Source organism: Coregonus clupeaformis, chromosome 4 (assembly GCF_020615455.1).
Source record: "Coregonus clupeaformis isolate EN_2021a chromosome 4, ASM2061545v1, whole genome shotgun sequence".
In the NCBI taxonomy this organism is placed as follows: Eukaryota; Metazoa; Chordata; class Actinopteri; order Salmoniformes; family Salmonidae; genus Coregonus; species Coregonus clupeaformis.
Genome location: NC_059195.1, coordinates 16,454,608 through 16,475,084, shown reverse-complemented (window position 1 = coordinate 16,475,084; position 20,477 = coordinate 16,454,608). Strand labels below are relative to the sequence as shown.

The following is a 20,477-nucleotide window of genomic DNA, read 5'->3' as shown; positions in this document are numbered from 1 at the left end:
ACCGACAGTCTCCTGGGTGAGGCGTTAAACGTTAATTGTCCAATGGGATTCTTATCTCCTCCTGTCTCTAAATATCTCTAAGGCTCAAAGACAACAGGCACTTCTACGTGCCTACTAAAGTGACGTACGTGTGAAGTCAAGGACCCTGATATGGTTCGGCAGGCCGGACCTCACTGAAAAGGCTAGATGTCATACAGGGGCAAGGACTCAGAATATGTAGTGGGGCGTTTCGGACGTCCCCAGTGGCTGCATTACAGGTGGAGATGGGGGATATGCCATTGCAGATTAGGAGACAGCAGCTGGCAATGAATTATTGGGTCAACCTACAAGGACATGGGGTGTCTCATCCTGCAAAAGGGATTTTACAGGCATGCTGGGAACATGAGCGAAGACCGAACACGAGCTTTGGGTGGGTGGGTAATACCCAGGCGAAGGAGATGGGACTGTATGGAAGGGAGTTTAGTCCAACGGTAGTTATTCCTGTAAATCCACCATGGCTACTCCCACCTCCAGGAGATTATCTAGAAGTGTTGGAGAGACTACAGAAAGATAGGGAGGGGGTTGATCCAGTTGATTTCTTTAAGAGACGTCTGGAAAATGTGTATCAGGATTTTGTGGCCATTTACACAGATGGTTCAAAAGATCCAAGGACAGGACGTACTGGGTCAGCATTTGAAATGCAGGGTGGAAGTCAGGAAACGTATTACAGATCATCTGGCTGTATATAAGGCGGAGCTGATGGCCATACTGTTGGCCTTGCAGTGGGTGGAGGAAGTTAAGCCAGACAGAATAGTTATTTGCTCTGATCCATGTGCAGTGTTAATGAGTCTCCAGTCCTTTAGCTCACGTAGACCTGCTTTATGAGGTGATAAGATGTACTTGGGTTCCAGCCCATGTGGGGGTGGAGGGGAACGAGGCAGTAGATGAACAGGCTAAACAAGCACTTATTTATTTTACTAAGCAAGTCAGTTAAGAACACCGGCCAAACACGGACGACGCTGGGCCAATTGTGCGCCGCCCTATGGGACTCCCAATCACGGCTGGTTGTGATACAGCCTGGAATCGAACAAGGGGGTCTGTAGTGACGCCTCAAGCACTGAGATGCAGTTCCTTAGACCGCTGCGCCACTCGGGAGCCATGTTGATGTTGAAGTGTCAATGAGTAAGGCAGATGCAAAAAGACTGATATATACAGTGATGGTGCAGAGATGGCAGGAGCAGTGGAATATAAATAATAAGGGAAAGCATTTATTTCAAGTATAGAGGAAAGTCGGGGAGGACGGCAGGAAGGGACAGAAGAGAGGAGGCTATTTTTACAAGATTAAGGGACACAGCCAGTTCAATAACACATTAAACGTGATAGGAAAGCATCCATCAGGAAAGTGTGATTATTTTCAGGAAATAGAGACTGTGGCACATGTATTGCTACAGTGTGGACAGTATCAGAGGGAAAGAGAGAGGATGAGATTTAGTATGAGCGAGAAGGGGATACAGGAAATTAGTTTAAAGAGTATATTGAGCAGAACGTCATTAGATATAGTCTCAAATATTTTATATTTTTTAAGAGAAACGGGGTTAGAGGTAGGATTTAGTTTCTCCCTGTCTCTGGCCCACATTCCAGTACGGTAGGAGGCGGTAATGCACCATAATGTTGGATGCCAACCGCCGATAAACCCCACTAAAGAAGAAGAAGAAGAAGTCAGGGACCCTGGACCAATGAGGAAGCTCGTGTTTGTTTTCTTTGCTAGCATGAAGCGAGCAAGTTATATGATTCTTGAAGCGATATGGCTTCATTTAGACAGTATGATAAGTCAAATGTACAAATATGTTTAAAACAAACTAACTCTGTTTCTAGGAACGCTTAGGCTAGTTTATCTAGGAACTGCTACGAACCAGTTCCAGTCGACTTGAATGACGACGTTCTCCACTCCAGCACGCTAGCTAAATAAGCCTGCAAGTTGCACCAAGGTAGCTGGCTAGCTATGTCAATATATTGTAAACTAACGTAATTTACTTTGTGGACCGTTATGGTTGAAAAAGAATTTCATGAAAGCTAGGTAAGCTAGTTAGCTGATGAAAGCTAGCTACATTCCGCACTGTCAACAATATTGGGCAATCAGCTGTTCAACACCGTGAACTGAATAATTTCGATCCAAGTCCGTTTATCAACTGTGAATGTAAGCTAAATCGGTCAAAATGAGGATCCTAAGGGCCTTGATGAGCAACGCCTCCTCCATGAGAAAGCATATTGATTACTACTCCAGATTCTCCCCTTCACCACTCTCAATGAAACAGTTCTTGGACTTCGGTAAGTGGGCTTGAATCTCAATGTTTTTAGTAAACTGTTTGCTAACGTTATTGTGGCACGTAGGGCAGGCTATACACAGTGTACAAAACATTAGCAATACCTTCCTAATATTGAGTTGCACCCCCTCATGCAGCCTCAGTTCGTCAGGGCATGGACTCTACAAGGTCTTGAAAGCGTTCCATAGGGACGCTGGCCCATGTTGACTCCAATGCTTCCCACAGTTGTGTCAAGTTGGCAGGATGTCCTTTGGGTGGTGTACCATTCTCGATACACATGGGAAACTGTTGAGCGTGAAAAACAAAGCAGTGTTGCAGTTCTTGACATAAACCAGTGCGCCTGGCACCTACTATCATACCCCGTTCAAAGGCACTTAAATATTTTGTCTTGCCATTTACCCTCTGAATGGCACACATACACAATCCATGTCTCAATGATTTAAAATCCTTCTTTAACCAGCCTCCTCCTTTTCATCTACAATGATTTAAAGGGGATTTAACATTAAGGTGACATTAATAAGGGATCATAGTTTTCACCTGGTCAGTCTATCATGGAAAGAGCAGGGCTTCATAATGTTTTGTACACTCGAGATATATATATATATATATATATATTTTATTTTTTTTGTTGTCATTTAGCAGACACTCTTATCCAGAGCGACTTACAGTAGTGAGTGCATATTTTTTTTTATACTGGCTCCCTGTGGGAATCGAACCCACAACCCTGGAGTTGCAAGCGCCATGCTCTACCAACTGAGCTACAGGAGGCCTAATATATATATACTCAGCAAGAAAATAAACGTCCTCTCACTGTCAACTGCATTTAATTTCAGCAAACTTAACCTGTGTAAATATTTGTATGAACATAACAAGATTAAACAACTGAGACATAAACTAAACAAGTTCCACAGACATGTGACTAACAGAAATTGAATGTGTCCCTGAACAAAGTAACAGTCAGTATCTGGTGTGGCCACCAGCTGCATTAAGTACTGCAGTGCATCTCTTCCTCATTGACTGCACCAGATTTGCCAGTTCTTGCCTTGAGATGTTACCCCACTCTTCCACCAAGGCACCTGCAAGTTCCCGGACATTTCTGGAGGGAATGGCCCTAGCCCTCACCCTCCGATCCAACAGGTCCCAGACGTGCTCAATGGGATTGAGATCCGGGCTCTTCGCTGACCATGGCAGAACACTGACATTCCTGTCTTGCAGGAAATCACGCACAGAACGAGCAGTATGGCTGGTGGCATTGTCATGCTGGAGGGTCATGTCAGGATGAGCCTACAGGAAGGGAACCACATGAGGGAGGAGGATGTCTTCCCTGTAACGCACAGTGTTGAGATTGCCTGCAATGACAACAAGCTCAGTCCGATGATGCTGTGACACTCCGCCCCAGACCATGACGGACCCTCCACCTCCAAATCGATCCCACTCCAGAGTACAGGCCTCGGTGTAACGCTCATTCCTTCAACGATAAACGCGAATCCGACCAGTGAACCGCGACTCGTCAGTGAAGAGCACTTTTTGCAGTCCTGTCTGGTCCAGTGACGGTGGGTTTGTGCCCATAGGTGACGTTGTTGCCGGTGATGTCTGGTGAGGACCTGCCTTACAACAGGCCTTCAAGCCCTCAGTCCAGCCTCTCTCAGCCTATTGCGGACAATCTGAGTACTGATGGAGGGATTGTGCATTCCTGGTGTAACTCGGGCAGTTGTTGTTACCATCCTGTACCTGTTCCGCGGGTGTGATGTTCGGATGTACCGATCCTGTGCAGGTGTTGTTACACGTGGTCTGCCACTGCGAGGACGATCAGCTGTCCGTCCTGTCTCCCTGTAGCGCTGTCTTAGGCATCTCACATTGCAATTTATTGCCCTGGCCACATCTGCAGTCCTCATGCCTCCTTGCAGCATGCCTAAGGCATGTTCACGCAGATAAGCAGGGACCCTGGGTATCTTTCTTTTGGTGTTTTTCAGAGTCAGTAGAAAGGCCTCTTTAGTGTCCTAAATTTTCATAACTTTGACCTTAATTGCCTACCGTCTGTAAGCTGTTAGTGTCTTAACAACCGTTCCACAGGTGCATGTTCATTAATTGTTGATGGGTCATTGAACAAGCATGGGAAACAGTGTTTAAACCCTTTACAATGAAGATCTGTGAAGTTATTTGGATTTTTACAAATTATCTTTGAAAGACAGGGTCCTGAAAAAGGGACTTTTATTTTTTTGCTGAGTGTTTATATATATATATATATATATATATGTGTGTATATATACAGTGAGGGAAAAAAGTATTTGATCCCCTGCTGATTTTGTACGTTTGCCCACTGACAAAGACATGATCAGTCTATAATTTTAATGGTAGGTTTATTTGAACAGTGAGAGACTGAATAACAACCAAAAAATCCAGAAAAACGCATGTAAAAAATGTTATAAATTGATTTGCATTTTAATGAGGGAAATAAGTATATTACCCTCTGCAAAACATTACTTAGTACTTGGTGGCAAAACCCTTGTTGGCAATCACAGAGGTCAGACGTTTCTTGTAGTTGGCCACCAGGTTTGCACACATCTCAGGAGGGATTTTGTCCCACTCCTCTTTGCAGATCTTCTCCAAGTCATTAAGGTTTCGAGGCTGACGTTTGGCAACTCGAACCTTCAGCTCCCTCCACAGATTTTCTATGGGATTAAGATCTGGAGACTGGCTAGGCCACTCCAGGACCTTAATGTGCTTCTTCTTGAGCCATTCCTTTGTTGCCTTGGCCGTGTGTTTTGGGTCAATGTCATGCTGGAATACCCATCCACGACCCATTTTCAATGCCCTGGCTGAGGAAAGGAGGTTCTCACCCAAGATTTGATGGTACATGGCCCTGTCCATCATCCCTTTGATGCGGTGAAGTTGTCCTGTCCCCTTAGCAGAAAAACACCCCCAAAGCATAATGTTTCCACCTCCATGTTTGACGGTGTGGATGGTGTTCTTGGGGTCATAGGCAGCATTCCTCCTCCTCCAAACACGGCGAGTTGAGTTGATGCCAAAGAGCTCGATTTTGGTCTCATCTGACCACAACACTTTCACCCAGTTCTCCTCTGAATCATTCAGATGTTCATTCAGATGTTCATTGGCAAACTTCAGATGGGCCTGTATATGTGCTTTCTTGAGCAGGGGGACCTTGTGGGCGCTGCAGGATTTCAGTCCTGCACGGCATAGTGTGTTACCAATTGTTTTCTTGGTGACTATGGTCCCAGCTGCCTTGAGATCATTGACAAGATCCTCCCGTGTAGTTCTGGGCTGATTCCTCACCGTTCTCATGATCATTGCAACTCCACGAGGTGAGATCTTGCATGGAGCCCCAGGCCGAGGGAGATTGACAGTTCTTTTGTGTTTCTTCCATTTGCGAATAATCGCACCAACTGTTGTCACCTTCTCACCAAGCTGCTTGGCGATGGTCTTGTAGCCCATTCCAGCCTTGTGTAGGCCTACAATCTTGTCCCTGACATCCTTGGAGAGCTCTTTGGTCTTGGCCATGGTGGAGAGTTTGGAATCTGATTGATTGATTGCTTCTGTGGACAGGTGTCTTTTATACAGGTAACAAGCTGAGATTAGGAGCACTCCCTTTAAGAGTGTGCTCCTAATCTCAGCTCGTTACCTGTATAAAAGACACCTGGGAGCCAGAAATCTTTCTGATTGAGAGGGGGTCAAATACTTATTTCCCTCATTAAAATGCAAATCAATTTATAACATTTTTGACATGCGTTTTTCTGGATTTTTTTGTTCTTATTCTGTCTCTCACTGTTCAAATAAACCTACCATTAAAATTATAGACTGATCATGTCTTTGTCAGTGTGCAAACGTACAAAATCAGCAGGGGATCAAATACTTTTTTCCCTCACTGTATATATATATATATTTGTGTGTATATATATGTGTGTGTGAATATGTACAGTATCTCACAAAAGTGAGTACACCCCTCACATTTTTGTAAATATTTGAGTATATCTTTTCATGTGACAACACTGAAGAAATGACACTTTGCTACAATGTAAAGTAGTGAGTGTAACAGTGTAGCTTGTATAACAGTGTACATTTGCTGTCCCCTCAAAATAACACAACACACAGCCATTAATGTCTAAACCGCTGGCAACAAAAGTGAGTACACCCCTAAGTGAAAATGTCCACCATTGCGGTCCTTACAAGAAACAGGAATCTAGGAAACTTCACCTGCACTGTCCAGTATCCAGGTATTTATTTCAGTCACACTGGTTGAATTTTTGGCTAAATGGTTACTGAATCGATTTCAAGTCACTGAATCGTTTCGGATCGTATCGTTCTAAATGAACCAATATCGTCCTTGAATCGTATCGACAACCACGAATCGTGATACAAATCGAATCGTTGTTCAAACGAATCGTTACACCCCTAATAAATATATATATATATATATATATATATGTGTGTGTGTGTGTGTGTGTGTGTGTGTGTGTGTGTGTGTGTGGGCCAGTATGAAAATGTATGCACTCACTAACTGTAAGTCGCTCTGGATAAGAGCGTCTGCTAAATGACTAAAATGTAAATATATATATATATACCGCATAAAGCTGGTTGAGAGAATGCCAAGAGTGTGCAAAGCTGTCAAGGCTAAGGTTGGCTATTTGAAGAATCTGAAATATAAAATATATTTTGATTTGTTTAACACTTTTTTGGTTACTATATGATTCCATATGTGTTATTTCATAGTTTTGATGTCTTCACTATTATTCTACAATGTAGAAATAGTAAAAATAATGAAAAATCCCTTGAATCAGTAGGTGTGTCCAAACCTTTGACTGGTACTGTGTATATGTATGTATATACAGTGAGGGAAAAAAGTATTTGATCCCCTGCTGATTTTGTAAGTTTGCCCACTGACAAAGAAATGACCAGTCTATAATTTTAATGGTAGGTTTATTTGAACAGTGAGAGACAGAAAAACAAACAAAAAATTCCAGAAAAATGCATGTCAAAAATGTTATAAATGTATTTGCATTTTAATTAGGGAAATAAGTATTTGACCCCCTCTCAATCAGAAAGATTTCTGGCTCCCAGGTGTCTTTTATACAGGTAACGAGCTGAGATTAGGAGCACAACCTTAAAGGGAGTGCTCCTAATCTCAGTTTGTTACCTGTATAAAAGACACCTGTCCACAGAAGCAATCAATCAATCAGATTCCAAACTCTCCACCATGGCCAAGACCAAAGAGCTCTCCGAGGATGTCAGGGACAAGATTGTAGACCTACACAAGGCTGGAATGGGCTACAAGACCATCGCCAAGCAGCTTGGTGAGAAGGTGACAACAGTTGGTGCGATTATTCTCAAATGGAAGAAACACAAAAGACCTGTCAATCTCCCTCGGCCTGGGGCTCCATGCAAGATCTCACCTTGTGGAGTTGCAATGATCATGAGAACGGTGAGGAATCAGCCCAGAACTACACGGGAGGATCTTGTCAATGATCTCAAGGCAGCTGGGACCATAGTCACCAAGAAAACAATTGGTAACAAACTACGCCGTGAAGGACTGAAATCCTGCAGCGCCCGCAAGGTCCCCCTGCTCAATAAAGCACATATACAGGCCCGTCTGAAGTTTGCCAATGAACATCTGAATGATTCAGAGGAGAACTGGATGAAAGTGTTGTGGTCAGATGAGACCAAAATCAAGCTCTTTGGCATCAACTCAACTCACCGTGTTTGGAGGAGGAGGAATGCTGCCTATGACCCCAAGAACACCATCCCCACCGTCAAACATGGAGGTGGAAACATTATGCTTTGAGGGTGTTTTTCTGCTAAGGGGACAGGACAACTTCACTGCATCAAAGGGACGATGGACGGGGCCATGTACTGTCAAATCTTGGGTGAGAACCTCCTTCCCTCAGCCAGGGCATTGAAAATGGGTCGTGGATGGGTATTCCAGCATGACAATGACCCAAAACACACGGCCAAGGCAACAAAGGAGTGGCTCAAGAAGAAGCACATTAAGGTCCTGGAGTGGCCTAGCCAGTCTCCAGACTTAATCCCATAGAAAATCTGTGGAGGGAGCTGAAGGTTCGAGTTGCCAAACGTCAGCCTCGAAACCTTAATGACTTGGAGAAGATCTGCAAAGAGGAGTGGGACAAAATCCCTCCTGAGATGTGTGCAAACCTGGTGGCCAACTACAAGAAACGTCTGACCTCTGTGATTGCCAACAAGGGTTTTGCCACCAAGTACTAAGTCATGTTTTGCAGAGGGGTCAATTACTTATTTCCCTCATTAAAATGCAAATCAATTTATAACATTTTTGACATGGGTTTTTCTGGATTATTTTGTTGTTATTCTGTCTCTCACTGTTCAAATAAACCTACCATTAAAATTATAGACTGATCATGTCTTTGTCAGTGGGCAAACGTACGAAATCAGCAGGGGATCAAATACTTTTTTCCCTCACTGTATATAGCTACTTTGCCTGTTTCATATCTTTCATCTAACTAACCTATCAGTCATGTTTGTTCTGTTCCACATTCAGGGTGTGGTGAAAATGCATGTGAGAAAACATCGTTTACTTTCCTGAGACAGGAGCTACCTGTGAGGTTGGCAAACATAATGAATGAGATCAAGTTGTTACCAGATAATCTGCTAAAGACTCCATCAGTCCGGTTGGTCCAGAGCTGGTGAGTACTGTTATTTTAGGCCTAGCTCACCTCCATCTAGCCTGGTGGAACCTGCCTGATCGCTGCGTTTACCATTCTATTTCACTTCAGTAAAACAGGATGGTGAACGCAGCAATCAGGTTGATTCCACCAGGCCAAACCCCCATCTTCTGTTATGCATGTTCAACAGGCATATATATATATATATAACTTCACCAATGTATTGGATAATTATCTTTTTTTAGGTACATGCAAAGTCTTCAAGACATTATCGAGTCCAAGGAGAAAGATGCTGATGATGAGAAAGTCACATATGAGTAAGATGATGATCACGTTTTGTTATTCATGATGACATCACTGTAATTGTAGGCCCATTCCTCCTGTGGATCATAATTCCTTTGGTCTCTGTCTTCGCACAGTTTCACTGATGCTGTTGTAAAGATCTGAAACCGTCACAATGACGTCATCCCGACTATGGCCCAAGGGGTTGTGGAGTACAAGGAGTCCTATGGCACAGACCCCATCGTCAGCCAGAATGTTCAGTATTTCCTGGATCGCTTCTACATGAGCAGAATATCCAACAGGATGCTGCTTAACCAGCACAGTGAGTATGTCACTTGTTATAGCAGAGTAAATCCATTTTTGACAGCATTTCTTTTGATTTAAACAAAACTTTCCATAGATGTTTGCCCATGGAAGAAATGGTCAGATAGGAACTTTTTGGACCTGAATGACAAAACATTCAGGAGATAACAGGTGCTCAAAGTTGACCCATTTTGCATACCCCACAAGTGCTCAGCATATGTGGGAACTCCTTAAAGACTGTTGGAAAAGCATTCCAGCTGAAGCTGGTTGAGAGAATGCCAAGAGTGTGCAAAGCTGTCAAGGCAAAGGGTGGCTATTTGAAGAATCTCAAATATAAATATATTTTTGATTTGTTTGAGACATCCATGTCTTCATTACTGGAAAAAATTTAAGGTTGTGTTTGATATCATTTAAAAGCTTACAAACAGGATTGTCAAACTATTTTATAATATCAAATTCTAACCTTAAACGTCAATTATCTAAAAACGCGTTAACTCTGATTTCTTTCATATTTGCATATGTTGTAACTTAGACCCTATTTTACATCTGAGGTTTTTGTGTTGTGCCTGCCCTCGGTTGAGACAACATGCTCTTGAATACAGGGTGGGTGTCATGTTTTGGCTGATGTACTAAAAGGAAAAACAAATATTTCAACTTTCAAATGGTACCACAAAGATGGTTGGAGGTCCCCTTATTGAATGGGACACTTTTAAATGTGCCTTTAGAGGCCATGCAATTCAATACTTGTCTTTAAAACAAAAGCAATTTAGGTCAAAAGAGTTCATATTAGCAAAGGAAATAGAGGGACTAACAGTACAGATAGCCATAAAAACTGTACCATAGAGGCACAGAATAAGTTAGAGGGGAAACAAAAAGAACTGGAGGAACTTATTCAAGAAAGATCAAGTGTAATATATTATATACTGATTAAAAATATAAACGCAACATGTAAAGTGTTGGTCCCATGTTTCATGAGCTGAAATAAAAGATCCCAGAAATATTCTATACCCTGTTAGTGAGCATTTCTCCTTTGCCAAGATAATCCATCCATCTGACAGGTGTGGCATATCAAGAAGCTGATTAAACAGCATGATCATTACACAGGTGCACCTTGTGCCATGCACAATGAAAGGCCACTATAAAATGTGCAGTTTTGTCACACAGCACAATGCCACAGATGTCTGAAGTTTTGAGGGAGTGTGCAATTGGCATGCTGACTGCAGGAATGTCCACCACCAACCACCTCCAACGTCATTTTAGAGAATTTGGCAGTACGTCCAACCGGCTTCACAACCGCAGACCACGTGTAAACACGCCAGCCCAGGACCTCCACATCCGGCTTCTTCACCTGCGGGATCGTCTGTGGGGGTGCTGAGGAGTATTTCTGTCTATAATAAAGCCCTTTTGTGGGGAAAAAACACATTCTGATTGGCATCCCAGCCATGGCTGTGCCCTTGCCCAGTCGTGAAATCCATAGATTAGGGCCTAATGAATTTATTTCAACTGACTGATTTCCTTATATAAACTGTAACTCAGTAAAATCTTTGAAATTGTTCAGTATAAAAATAAAGCGTAATGGATGGAATATGGGGAAAAATGCATCAAATTATTTTTTTATCTTCAACATAGAAATGCTACCAAAAATAATTTACTGAAACTTGTTACATATGACAGAGTCACCCATGATTCACCAAATTATATTTTGAAAGAGGAAGCAAAGTACTTTAAGTATATGTTTTAGTTTGTCTCCTCCATCTCCACTAACCAAAGTTAATTGTAAGGATTTATTTTCCTATTCATAATGTAGAATTAACAGCTGTACAGAAAGACTCATGTGAAGGCCAAATTACAGAGGAAGAACTTCTTGATGCAACTGAAGCCTTTAAGTCTGGGAAAACCCCAGGGCTGGATGGCATACCAGTTGAGATATATCAAACCTTTTTGATGTACTCAGAGGTCTGTTATTAGCATGTTTTAACCACTCCTATTAAAATGGTATAATATCAGACACACAGCAAGAAGGTCAAATTTCACTATTACTGAAACAGGACCCAGGTGGTAAATATAAAGATCCAGTCCATTTTAAAAACTGGAGGCCCCTTACACTTTGGTGTTGTGATGCAAAATGCATAGTGCATAGAATTAAAAAGGTATTGATCGGATATTATTCATCCTAATCAGACAGTTTTTTTACATGGATGATACATTGGAGAATGATATAAGACAAGTACTGGAAACAATAGAACACTGAAAAATCTGAGAAACCAGGCCTGGTATTCATAGCTGACTTTGAAAAGGCCTTCGATAAAGTACGACTGGAATTTATATATAAATGCCTTGACTATTTTAATTTTGGAGAATCTCTTATACAATGGGTTAAAGTTATGTGTAGTAATGCCAGGTGTAAAATAGTAAATAATGGCTACTTCTCTGAAAGTATGTCAAGAGGAGTAAAACAAGGTTGTCCACTATCGGCATATCTATTTACAGTGGGGAAAAAAAGTATTTAGTCAGCCACCAATTGTGCAAGTTCTCCCACTTAAAAAGATGAGAGAGGCCTGTAATTTTCATCATAGGTACACGTCAACTATGACAGACAAAATGAGGAAAGAAAATCCAGAAAATCACATTGTAGGATTTTTAATGAATTTATTTGCAAATTATGGTGGAAAATAAGTATTTGGTCAATAACAAAAGTTTCTCAATACTTTGTTATATACCCTTTGTTGGCAATGACACAGGTCAAACGTTTTCTGTAAGTCTTCACAAGGTTTTCACACACTGTTGCTGGTATTTTGGCCCATTCCTCCATGCAGATCTCCTCTAGAGCAGTGATGTTTTGGGGCTGTCGCTGGGCAACACGGACTTTCAACTCCCCTCCAAAGATTTTCTATGGGGTTGAGATCTGGAGACTGGCTAGGCCACTCCAGGACCTTGAAATGCTTCTTGCGAAGCCACTCCTTCGTTGCCCGGGCGGTGTGTTTGGGATCATTGTCATGCTGAAAGACCAGCCACGTTTCATCTTCAATGCCCTTGCTGATGGAAGGAGGTTTTCACTCAAAATCACACGATACATGGCCCCATTCATTCTTTCCTTTACACGGATCAGTCGTCCTGGTCCCTTTGCAGAAAAACAGCCCCAAAGCATGATGTTTCCACCCCCATGCTTCACAGTAGGTATGGTGTTCTTTGGATACAACTCAGCATTCTTTGTCCTCCAAACACGACAAGTTCTATTTTGGTTTCATCTGACCATATGACATATGACATTCTCCCAATCCTCTTCTGGATCATCCAAATGCACTCTAGTAAACTTCAGACGGGCCTGGACATGTACTGGCTTAAGCAGGGGGACACGTCTGGCACTGCAGGATTTGTGTCCCTGGCGGCGTAGTGTGTTACTGATGGTAGGCTTTGTTACTTTGGTCCCAGCTCTCTGCAGGTCATTCACTAGGTCCCCCCCGTGTGGTTCTGGGATTTTTGCTCACCGTTCTTGTGATCATTTTGACCCCACGGGGTGAGATTTTGCGTGGAGCCCCAGATCGAGGGAGATTATCAGTGGTCTTGTATGTCTTCCATTTCCTAATAATTGCTCCCACAGTTGATTTCTTCAAACCAAGCTGCTTACCTATTGCAGATTCAGTCTTCCCAGCCTGGTGCAGGTCTACGATTTTGTTTCTGGTGTCCTTTGACAGCTCTTTGGTCTTGGCCATAGTGGAGTTTGGAGTGTGACTGTTTGAGGTTGTGGACAGGTGTCTTTTATACTGATAACAAGTTCAAACAGGTGCCATTAATACAGGTAACGAGTGGAGGACAGAGGAGCCTCTTAAAGAAGAAGTTACAGGTCTGTGAGAGCCAGAAATCTTGCTTGTTTGTAGGTGACCAAATACTTATTTTCCACCATAATTTGCAAATAAATTCATAAAAAATCCTACAATGTGATTTTCTCAATGTTTTTTCCTCAATTTGTCTGTCAGGCCTCTCTCATCTTTTTAAGTGGGAGAACTTGCACAATTGGTGGCTGACTAAATACTTTTTTCCCCCACTGTATTATGGCAATCGAAATGTTAGCTATTAAAATCTGATCCTACAATAATATCAAGGGGCTAGAAATCCAGGGCTTAAAAACAAAGGTCTCATTTTACGCTGACGATTCATGTTCTTTTAAATCATCAATTTGGATCCCTGCACAGCCTCAGAGGATCTACATAACTATTCTAACCTCTCTGGATTACAACCGAATTATGCTAAATGCACCGTATTACGTATTGGATTGCTAAAAAATTTAACTTTTACATTACCGTGTAGTTTACCAATAAAATGGTCTGACAGTGAAGTGGACATGCTCGGTATTCATACATTTTAATAGAAAGTCAGCAAAAATAGATAAGATCTTGCTACCGTGAAAAGGACAATAGCTGTCTATTTGTGGAAAAATTACCCTGATTAAAACTTTAGTAATATCCCAGTTTACCTATTTACTTATGGCCCTGCCTACACCTAACGACTTGTTTAAAAATAATTATATGAGCAAAAAAGGTTCCACTTTATTTGGAACGGCATGCCAGACAATTAAACGGGCCTATTTATATAATGAATATGAATTCGGAGGGCCGAAAATATTAAATATTAAAGCATTGGACCTCTCACTAAAGGCTTCAGTCATACAAAAGCTAAACTTAAATCTAAACTGGTTCTCTAGCAGTTTAATAAGAATGTCTCACCCCGTGTTCAAGAAAGTCATTTTTCCCTTTATTCAGATTACAACCTCTCACTTTCGGTTCATTGAAAATGAAATAATCTCCAAAATATTGCTATTTTTAAAACAAGCCATAGAAAGCTGGTTGCAATTTCAGTTTAATCCACCAGAAAAGACAGAACAAATATTATGGTTAAACTCAAATATACTTGATTTAAAAAAAATGTTTTTTTTAAAGCGGTATAATCTTTGTAAATTATATCATAAATTGGACTGGTGGAGTTATGTCACATGCAGTTAACAAAAATATGGATATGTCTGCTCTATCCAAAATTACAACCAACTGGTTGCAGCATTACCACAGAAATGGAGGAGGCATGTGAAAGGGGGAGAACGTAAGGAACTTGTCTATCGGTCCTGCATTAAAGACCAACATTGGTTAAAGAAAATTGTGATAAAGTATACCAGTTTAATTTAAGGACCAAAAAATTGATAGTTGCGCCATACAGGTTGCAAAATAGTTGGGAAGAGATTTTCAAAGTACCGATTCCATGGCACATCGTTTATGAACTGATACACAAAACGACGCCGGATTCAAAATTTAAGAGTTTTTCTATTTAAATTATTGCAATCAATAGAATGTTATACACTACATGACCAAAAGTATGTGGACATCTGCTCATTGAACATCTCTTTCCAAAATCATGGCAATTAATATGGAGTTGGTCCCCCCTTTGTTGCTATAACAGCCTCCACTCTTCTGGGAAGGCTTTCCACTAGATGTTGGAACATTGCTGCGGGGACTTGCTTCCATTTAGCCACGAGCATTAGTGAGCTCGGCCACTGATGTTGGGCGATTAGGCCTGGCTCAGTCGGGGTTCCAATTCATCCCAAAGGTGTTCGATAGGGTTGAGGTCAGGGCTCTGTGCAGGCCAGTCAAGTTCTTCCACACCGATCTCAACAAACCATTTCTGTATGGACCTCGCTTTGTGCACGGGGCATTGTCATGCTGAAACAGGAAAGGGCCTTCCCAAAAATGTTGCCATAAAGTTGGAAGCACAGAATCGTCTAGAATGTCATTGTATGCTGTAGCGTTAAGATTTCCCTTCACTGGAACTAAGGGGCATAGCCTGAAACATGAAAAACAGCCCCAGACCATTATTCCTCCTCCACCAAACTTTACAGATGGCACTATGCATTCAGGCAGGTAGCATTCTGCTGGCATCCGCCAAACCCAGATTCGTCCATCGGACTGCCAGATGGTGAGGCGTGATTCATCACTCCAAAGAACGCGTTTCCGCTGCTCCAGAGTCCAATGGTGGCGAGCTTTACACCACTCCAGCCGACGCTTGGCATTGCGGATGGTGATCTTAGGCTTGTGTGCGGCTTCTCGGCCATGGAAACTCATTTCATGAAGCTCCCGACGAACAGTTCTTGTGCTGAACACGTTACATGCTGCATTTATATTTTTGTTCAGCTTCCTGCCATCCAGGACCTCTATACCAGGCGGTGTCAGAGGAAGGCCCTCAGAATTGTCAAAGACTCCAGCCACCCTAGTCATAGACTGTTCTCCCTGCTACCGCACGGCAAGCGGTACCGGAGTGCCAAGTCTAGGTCCAAAAGACTTCTCAACAGCTTCTACCCCCAAGCCATAAGACTCCTGAACAGCTAATCATGGCTACCGGGACTATTTGCACTGCCCCCCCACCCCATCATTTTTACGCTGCTGCTACTCTGTTAATTATTTATGCATAGTCACTTTAACTTTACCCGCATGTACATATTACTTCAACTATCTCAACTAGCCGGTGCCCCCGCACATTGACTCTGCACCGGTACCCCCCTGTATATATAGCCTCCCTACTGTTATTTTATTTTACTTTACTATGATTTTTAAGTAATTAATTTGCATTTTATTGCATGACATACGTATTTGATACATCAGAAAAGCAGTACTTAATATTTGGTACAGAAACCTTTGTTTGCAATTACAGAGATCATACGTTTCCTGACCAGGTTTGCACACACTGCAGCAGGGATTTTGGCCCACTCCTCCATACAGACCTTCTCCAGATCCTTCAGGTTTTGGGGCTGTCGCTGGGCAATACGGACTTTCAGCTTCCTCCAAAGATTTTCTATTGGGTTCAGGTCTGGAGACTGGCTAGGCCACTCCAGGACCTTGAGATGCCTCTTACTCCTTAGTTGCCCTGGCTGTGTGTTTCGGATCGTTGTCATGCTGGAAGACCCAGCCACGACCCATATTCAATGCTCTTACTGAGGGAAGGAGGTTGTTGGCCAAGATCTCGCGATACATGGCCCCATCCATCCTCCCCTCAATACGGTGCAGTCGTCCTGTCCCCTTTGCAGAAAAGCATCCCCAAAGAATGATGTTTCCACCTCCATGCTTTACGGTTGGGATGGTGTTCTTGGGGTTGTACTCATCCTTCTTCTTCCTCCAAACACGGCGAGTGGAGTTTAGAATAAAAAGTTCTATTTTTGTCTCATCAGACCACATGACCTTCTCCCATTCCTCCTCTGGATCATCCAGATGGTCATTGGCAAACTTCAGACGGGCCTGGACATGCGCTGGCTTGAGCAGGGGGACCTTGCGTGCGCTGCAGGATTTTAATCCATGACGGCGTAGTGTGTTACTAATGGTTTTCTTTGAGACTGTGGTCCCAGCTCTCTTCAGGTCATTGACCAGGTCCTGCCATGTAGTTCTGGGCTGATCCCTCACCTTCCTCATGATCATTGATGCCCCACAAGGTGAGATCTTGCATGGAGCCCCAGACTGAGGGTGATTGACCGTCATCTTGAACTTCTTCCATTTTCTAATAATTGCGCCAACAGTTGTTGCCTTCTCACCAAGCTGCTTGCCTATTGTCCTGTAGCCCATCCCAGCCTTGTGCAGGTCTACAATTTTATCCCTGATGTCCTTACACAGCTCTCTGGTCTTGGCCATTGTGGAGAGGTTGGAGTCTGTTTGATTGAGTGTGTGGACAGGTGTCCTTTATACAGGTAACGAGTTCAAACAGGTGCAGTTAATACAGTAAATGAGTGGAGAACAGGAGGGCTTCTTAAAGAAAAACGAACAGGTCTGTGAGAGCCGGAATTCTTACTGGTTGGTAGGTGATCAAATACTTATGTCATGCGAAGACATACAAAACCATGCAAAACCGTTACTACTAACTTTTAACAGTTGTTTATATAACAAGTTTGATAGCTCTGCTTTCATAATTTCTCCATTTATTTCAGCCATTATGGTCTCAGGATTTTTGCCTTCAACAAAATGTCTTTAAAGATCCCTGGCTGCCCAACCTGATCTCAGAGCATTGCGTATTATTCTGTACGTAAATCTGAAACACTGCATTAGTCTGATATGTTACGTTTTGTATGGTATCTATTCATTTGTGAATGTCCATCACCCATTTCGTAAGATATATCACAAATTACAATTTGTATTACAGTGGGGAGAACAAGTATTTGATACACTGCTGATTTTGCAGGTTTTCCTACTTACAAAGCATGTAGAGGTCTGTAATTTTTTTCATAGGTACACTTCAACTGTGAGAGACGGAATCTAAAACAAAAATCCAGAAAATCACATTGTATGATTTTTAAGTAATTAATTTGCATTTTATTGCTATTCTAGCCCTGCTCTTTGGTGGGAAAGTGAGGGTAAACCCAGCACATCCTAAACAGATTGGCAGAATTGATGCAGTGTTACTGAGGTAGTCCGGGGTAAGTGATGCACCTCTATTGGAATTTAAAACAACTGAAATAGGCCTAGCTTGATAGTAAAAATTCTGTGTTACTTTCTTAACCAGACTACTTTGCCTTTCCCCCAGATGCATATGAAAATGCAAGAAAACTTTGTGTTCGGTATTACATTAACTCTCCGGAGTTGGTACTGGAAGAATTCAATGGTAAATTTGTATTTCATTACCGACTTAAGCATATTTATAAACTTGGTGGACTTGTGATAATATTATAGACTACCTTTACTTGTATTTTCAGAAATGGTTGTATCACTTAGTTTCCAATTGTCTCTATAGTAAAAGATGATGGAAAACCTGTAACTGTGGTGTATGTGCCATCCCATCTTTACCACATGGTATTTTAACTTTTCAAGGTATGCCTTTATTTTTTCACTTCACAATTCATTACTTATGATTTAAAACATGTAACCTTTTAAATGTGGATTTGATCTCTCCAGAACGCCATGAGAGCCACATGAAGATTCCATGCACTATCCTTCTGTACATGCCCAGGTTGCCCTGGGGAGTGAAGACCTGACTGTCAAGGTACAACTACTCTGCAGTGCTGCTTCTCATTTAACCGCTCTTAAATGGCTAGAGAGATACCATAAAGGAGGCTTATCAGTGCATCTCTTTCTGATCTGTGTCATTTACTCTTCCAGGTGAGTGATCGTGGAGGAGGGGTTCCCCTGAGGAAGATTGAGAGGCTGTTCACCTACTCCACCGCCCCCCCAACCAGGATGGACGGCCAACGCAGTCCTCTGGTGAGTCCTTTCACTTTATAACAAGGAGTCAGCACATACTATTGATACTTATTTCAATATTGTAAGCTTTCTCTTATTTGTTCTGTTGTAGGCTGGCTATGGGTACGGCCTTCCCATCTCCCGATTTATATGCCAGGTACTTCCAAGGTGATTTGAAGCTGTACTCTCTGGAGGGCTATGGCACCGATGCTGTGATATATATCCGGGTAAGTCACAAAAAAGTCAACAAATTAGACGTTAAAAGCATATTGTATAGAAAAGTATTCATAAGACTCATTCCTCCATTATTTTGTCTACAATTGTGCAGGCATTGTCCACGGAGTCCATCGAGAGGCTTCCTGTCTACAACAAGTCAGCCTGGAAGCACTACAAGACCATGCATGAGGCAGACGACTGGTGTATTCCAAGCAAAGAGCCCAACAACATTCCGTAGTTTCTAGGCCTAGATGCCTCCTGGTTAGATTAGTCTGTTATTTGCTAGATGATTTACATTAAATAATAATAATAATATGCCATTTAGCAGACGCTTTTATCCAAAGCAACTTACAGTCATGCGTGCATAAATTTTTTGTGTATGGGTGGTCCCGGGGATCGAACCCACTACCTTGGCGTTACAAGCGCCGTGCTCTACCAGCTGAGCTACAGAGGACCACAGAATTGTTTTGGTTGCAGTTTCTTAATTAATTGATTTGTATGAGTAATGCTATAGCTGCTCCACTATTGGGAGCAATAGGTAAAAAAATTACTTTGCACTTTTACTTGTAGTATATAAACACAATGTACTAAAAGCTACAGATCAAAGTTCTAGTGCCACACATTTAATGTGAAAAATAGGTTTTGGTGTTTTGATCAATAGTTCCTTGACAGTCTAAAAATTGAATTTTTAGACTGAGTTAGTGTTTCTCATAACAATTGTATGAACCCATTCTGGAAGTGTTGCTTTGTCAAAACTGCCATTTGTATGATATGAAAAGTTGTAAGGAATGTGTATGATATACAGTTTCACTCAGGATGTAACATTCCAGTGCTACAATTTTTGCCATGTAATGTTATTAAAACAAATCACCAACCCCATAGTAGAACAGTTTACTTATTTACCTAGTTGGCTTGTTGAGTGTTCTATGCGAGATAAATATTCCTCTCGAGGCACAGTCAAATTGCTGAGAGACAGGAGGGAAACGTGTTCTGACAAGCAGTCAATGCACACCAATTCTTAATGCAATCGCGGGAAAAAACTTTTGAAAGCAGTTTTGGCCTTTTAAAAGAGGGGATCCCAGTTTGGCATTGATACCACGTTTTTTTCTCTACTTCAATTGCGCCTGTGGCATCGTTTTATAACCAGAGTTTAAAGTATGGCTGCATGGTCATTCCGACGTCTGCGTTGGCCGTGCAGCATTTAGCCATCACTAGCCGGCTATCACTCGGTTACTCAACCCTGCACCTTAGAGGCTGCTGCCCTATATACAGTTGAAGTCGGAAGTACCGCTCAGGAAGGAGACGCGTTCTGTCTCCTAGAGATGAACGTACTTTGGTGCGAAAAGTGCAAATCCTATATCGACATAACCTGAAAGAACGCTCAGCAAGGAAGAAGCCACTGCTCCAAAACCGCCATAAAACAGCCAGACTACGGTTTGCAACTACACATGGGGACAAAGATCATACTTTTTGGAGAAATGTCTTCTGGTCTGATGAAACAAAAATAGAACTGTTTGGCCATA

General features: G+C 42.1%; 1 pseudogene; it reads left to right on the top strand.

Annotated features, from left to right (window-relative positions):
• The first annotated feature begins 1,655 nt into the window (after window positions 1-1,655).
• LOC121552467 lies at window positions 1,656-19,320 on the top strand (annotated as a pseudogene).
• Window positions 19,321-20,477: the final 1,157 nt, after the last annotated feature.